Source organism: Alosa pseudoharengus, unplaced genomic scaffold, assembly GCF_046254945.1.
Source record: "Alosa pseudoharengus isolate Yale_2024_CS ecotype anadromous, Long Island Sound unplaced genomic scaffold, YU_APseudo_1.1 YU_APseudo_1.1_scf_14, whole genome shotgun sequence".
Lineage (NCBI taxonomy): Eukaryota > Metazoa > Chordata > Actinopteri > Clupeiformes > Clupeidae > Alosa > Alosa pseudoharengus.
In genome coordinates, this window is record NW_027468609.1 from 24,163,331 (window position 1) to 24,169,330 (window position 6,000).

A 6,000-nucleotide genomic window follows, 5' to 3' on the forward strand; every position below is an offset into this window, starting at 1 on the left:
CCCAGGCTTCCTGGTCAGTGTGTGTGTGTGTGTGTGTGTGTGAAGTTCACAGCATTTCATGGGACTTAGACCGTGGAACATTACTCCTAGTGCCTTTATATGTTCTGCCAGCTCCTTCTCCATACAGTATGCCCTGCCTGTCTTCCTCTTATAACTCTGTGGCATGATGGTATATTTCTATTTTTGGTCTAAAATTAAGAATGTCACATAGTTTTAGTGATAAAATGTAAGAATAAAATGCACAATTACAATAAAATAATATGTTTAAAACATTATTTATAAGTGGGGCCACTGGCACAACTTAACCCAGGCCCTTTGGCACAAATCACCCCAACCCCACCATTTTGGAAAAAATGCATCATTCATCAGATTTGAGCTAACATCATGCTAACTGTATAGACTCATAATGTAGCTTACCAAAGCACTAAAACATGTGTGAAATGTTTCAAACTTGTCTATAACTGTTTTGACACAACAATCAAAAAACATGATCATAGAAATTTTACTTTGAAAGGCAAAAAACAGTTATTTTAACTTAAATGTGCTTACCTCTCATGCAATGAGGCTCTCTTCTCTGCAGGATGATTGAAATGGCTGAGTCTTCAAAAATTTGTGGTCACATGACCAATTTCTTCTTTTTTTTCCTAGAAATAGGGGGTGGCACAACTTCCCCACTGGCACCAATCACCCCACTCTCCCCTACACACAGATGGCATATTTAGTGTTGAAGTTTTACTGAAAAGATATCAGGGTGACACTTTCCAGCAGCACTTTTATTGGCTTGCTACCAACAAAGGCTGTTTATTTATATTTGTTGTGTCTTTTTTAAGCTGTTTATTTTTGTTGTTTATATCACAGCTTCGGCCTAAAATTTAAAACTGCCAATTGGCTATAAAGATTAAGCAAATCCTTGGAGAAGTGTAAATAATGTCTCCTGTCACTTTCCAAAAAAACTTGGCTTTTCAACATGGAAAATGAAGGAGTAATGAGATGTTGATGCATCCTTTTCTAGCTGTGCACCCAGCGGGCTGCCAGTGGGAACATCTTGAATCTGGTGAGAACCATTGCTACACAAATTGTAAGTTAAAAGACCATTTTTCTCAGCCTGTTCTTTTCTCTCTCTCTCTCCCTCTCTCTCTCTCTCTCTAGCACATTTTTGAGTGTTCGTCTCTCCACATGTCTGCGTCCACACCCTCATCTCCTAATCCCAAGTCGCTGTACTCACATAGCACGGTTGCATGACATATCGTCACCACGTCTGCTAAAGTTGACTTGACAAATCGCCCCTCGGATGCACCGGCAGGGCTTCACAAAGGGACCAGTCAGTGCGGCGATGCCCCTGGAGAGGGTGTGGGCTGTGGAGGAGAGAGATGGGGAAGGCAAGCCCCTGATTCCAAACAGCTGTCTGCGGAGTGGAGTGGAGAAGAGACGTTAAAATGTTGCTTCCTGTCTACTGCGCTCCAGACGTGTTATTTAATGCAATCGCCAACACTGTCCTTTTCTGCCGAAACCACACAGCCCACTACAGCTGAGCGGCCAAAGTGCTGAATGAACCACTGGGATTAATGAACATCATTGCTTCACATGACTTCTCTTTCTCTCTCTCTCTGTCTCTCTCTCTCTCTCTGTGTGTGTGTGTGTGTGTGTGTGTGTGTGTGTGTGTGCGTGCTTGTACGTGTGAGTGTGTGTGTGTGTGTGTGTGTGTTTTTGTGTGTGTGTGTGTGCATGCGTGTGAGTGAATTGTATGTCATTGCCTATTTTGTTTTGGGGGTGTTGGGTGACCTCCACAACATTCAATTAGTAACACAACAACCCAATTCATCCAAGAGACGTACAACTATCTCACGACTACAAGTTACTCACGGACCAAAATAGCTGGCTCAAATGTTTTGAGGTTTAGAACATGTCACACGAACCAAGCCGAAACACTACTGTGATGAGATCAACGACTTCGCTTTGTAGGCTTCACTGACATGTGGATCAATCACTAGACACTTAAACGGCAGTCATTGCCATCCGATGAGGGTTGGGATCACAGTCTGACAAGGGAATGAGCGTCTGAAAACAAGCTCAGTGGAAACAGCGGAGGAGACAGCTTAATGGGAGATATTTTAGAATAAGACGCACATGTACTGCTGATTGATTAACAACTTGTGATTTGACGTTGGAGGCCTTCCTGGTGGTACTTAAGATAAGCTCCCATGAGCCATGTTCACTCGCAGGATTCATTTGCTTATGCAATAGGCTTGCGTGTTGTCTTACATGAAGGGTTACACCCAAGAGAAAGAATGACTGCTTTTATTCACATACAAGACTTTAGCCTCGAGCAACTGCATGATTTTGAAATTATAGGAATACATCTTAAAGAGAAAAGGCAAGAGAAACGGGCAGCCATCATGACACATCATGTAGGATCCATCTGCAGTCTCTAAATTGAACTTAATTGAACGGCGATTTCACCTATCATCATTGAATTGTTTTCAGAGCTAGCATCACTGTCACAGATAGTGTTCTTTCTCACTGATCAGTAATCAGTATAACTTTCTGTCTGTATGTCTGTGTGTAAGTGTGTGTGTGGGTGCTAGTGAGAATGAGAGTGTGTGGTCATAGACAATGCGTGCTTCAACAATGATGAAATGTATTGCTTGAGCTCTTGAGGAATTTGAGTCCCCACAGAGCAGATACAATATAAATACAACTGTGTCAAAGTTGTGAGTACAGAGAGAGACTAACTCCAGGCACGGCTCACAGGCCAAACACATGTGGTCCCACCACAGCTTCTTCTGGGATCATATAGTAATGCATTGCAACTATGTCCTCCACAACTTCCAAAGTGTGAAAATAAGATATAATTCTCACACCATAAGCTATATACAGGGAACGAAAGTCTGCACTGTACTCATACTAGTGAGTTATTGTTTTTGTATACCAAGAGACGTAAATAGAATGGATGATCATATCTCCTTTGTTAAAACAAGACATTTTTCCCACAACCTTTCCCCTTGGTAACACTTGCAGAACTTCCAGTCCTTACAATGGAAATGGATGAATGGATAAATATAAGCAAATAAATGGCACTTTATCAGAAGCATCTGTTGACTTCAGGGAATTGTCAACATCACTACGCTCCCATATTTATTACTGGCCCAATGAGATATAGAAACAATGCAGACAAGCAAACGACGGCCTGAAATGGCTCAGACGTCATTGGAAGCAGACCCTGAGAAGGCAACAACGAGGGGTTTCTTGTATGGCTTTTGCTAATAAACAGAGTTTCACACAGGCTTTGCCTCCAGACAGCCTTAGTGAACTGGCACCAGTTACCTCCAAAAAACCCGGGTGAGGTCACGCTACTACAAGCCTTTTTTTTCTCCAGGGAGCCAGGCCGTCATGCTGAGATCTACCATCGGAGGGCATCCTGTAAAAAAAAGTGCTGTTTTCTTCTCCTTCGGCCGTCTTTTTCAGACCAAAGGAGCAATTTATGATTTTTGACCAAACAGCAGCTCATGAAACATTGTATGTTCATGTTTTTTTTTTGCTTCCTCTTCAAACAAGTACAGTAAGCTTAATCCATAATGTGCGAGCTAGAGACAGTTTGTAAATAACAAAAGTAGCCTATCCATAACGAGCTTCACCCCCCCCCCCCCCCCCCCCCACCCTCCCAAAAAAAAAGCAAAGCACAATGCTGTTACTATTTCCCCTTGCCGGACAAAAATAGCCTGCCCATTAGACGGGGAGCAAATGTGCAAGGGCCCTTTTAAAATGCAACTTCTCTAACGCCCCCTGCTCCCGGGCCTTAAAACAACATTCCCTCACCCAATATTAACAGTACGGCTTATGTGTGGTCACCGAGTGCAGTGTGACTTGGACGAGGATCAGCCTGTCTCCGACGTGTTCTCCTAATTAATTCTTCCGACGCTTCTCCAGAAAGTAGCGTGCTGCGAAGTATCTGGCATGGCGTAGCCACACTCTCATGTTTTTATTCATTTCCACTCATAGATAGAGTGGTGCGGCTATTTCGGAACGTGGATGTCGGTGTCTTTCAGGACGGCAGGCACAGGGAGTGCGCTGGGGCTATTTCAGTAACTTAGATGCTAAACGGGAGGCATGGCCTTATTCAAACAAAGGTCCAGTAAAGAGGTTCAGGGAATAGCAGTCAGTGGCACACAACCGGCCAGATTTAACCATCTGTGGGCCCTGTCGCACTGTGTCTGTCTAAACGATTTGACCAGGTTTTACCCACAATGCAGGTGTTTATTAGAAGCCAAAACAATGTTGATGATCTAATCTTCCCCGTTTTGCTACATTTAAACACTTATATTTTTTCCTAGAAGTCAGCCTTCCTATAGAAAAACTCACTTTGTTCCCTCTTTATCTGATGTGCTCACACTGGCTCACTCAGGCATAAGTGCTCATCTGTTGGCTGAAGCCACTCTAACACAAGGAGAGAAATCATCAGCTGCTGCCTCCTTTTGACACAGTCATGTTTAATGGCTGTTAGCGAGCAGGCACACAGTGATTCAGCTACCTTTATCCACTTCACAGAGACCTGAACTCCCCAGCTGAATATTGAACATGTTATTCTGCACAACAGGTCCACCAAATATCTTTTTTTTTGTATTGATCTCCAGGTTGAATTTAGCAGAACCCTTTTAACAAAGACAAGATGTCCACCGTATGTAATGTTAGCATCCATTATCGGCCTGTCATGGTGGATGTATTGATGGCAGATGTGATGTGGTGTAGCTTTTCACGCAGACAATTAATCATCGATATTTTATAGACATGGTAAATTGATATATAGATAAGTATACAGAGAGATGAGAGGCAGGTTTGGTTATGATCCCAAGAATGTCTGTGGAACTCTTTTCCCTTTTCCTAGAAAACATAATGCCCTTATACTTTATTGTCTCCAAGTATTTGTGCAGCTGCATATTTTATATTACCATTCCAAGAATTCTCATGGGTGAAATATATAGTATCTTGCGCATCTACACATATAAGTGCTGTTGTCAGTCCCCAACATTGAGAGCAAGAATGATCTATGGGGGCTATAAGGTGATCAACCCATAACACATAAGCACCCTCATGTGGTTGTTTTACACAGGAGGTGAGTTTTGATAGTGTATGATGAACGCCATGTTTGTTTCGACCTAATTTTTTAAAGTCTATCGCTCACTTGGTTGCATGGATATAAATTGGGGTCAGCATGACCTGAATGGCAGCCACAGGACTGATGTAAGAGAGCTCCCTCTGCGCTCAATTTGTGCCATTTTTAAATCATATTACAGAATTCCATTTGCATTTGCCAACTACCAGACTATGAAGTTAGTGATTTTGTTTCTTCAAGAATAAAGGAATTACGACGCAACATCAACAAATATTCAACCCTTTCCAATGCAATGTTCTGGTGCCATTTAAAAATGCCTGAGGTGCATCTGATTTGAGTTTTATTAGTCTACCAAATATGTGCTGCTAAGACTGACAACCATCCAATAATAGTAATAATACACACACGGTACACTGATTGTTGCTATAAATAAGCGGGTTAGTCGTTTTTTTTCCCTCCGGAATTGGTTAAGATTTCAGGCACAGACATAAAGCTCCAGGATTCCCCAACCAGAATGTTGCCAGATTGAGGACCGGATCTCCTCTTGACCTATTGGTTGTCCAAGGAATAAAGCCTGAGCCTAAAGAGGTGCAGCAAAAGGCTATGCTCTGCCTCTGCAAATAACCCTGTCTAACTTTTAAACAGAGAACAGAAATCCAGTTTGACACTCCCAGCCCTTTACTGTAAACACCTATTCTCACATCATTTGAACTACATAATTCAATTAGTGCTAGTTACAGTAGTTAGTGTGCGCCATTCATCACTGTTAGATCTGAACTCTGTGTTTACCTAGCTGTAACAACACCAAACTGGCCTGAGGAGTATTCCCCTCAAGCAAGTATGTCTTTGAGAGGTTGTTGTAATGTTACTGAGGGGCCGAATGAGGCATA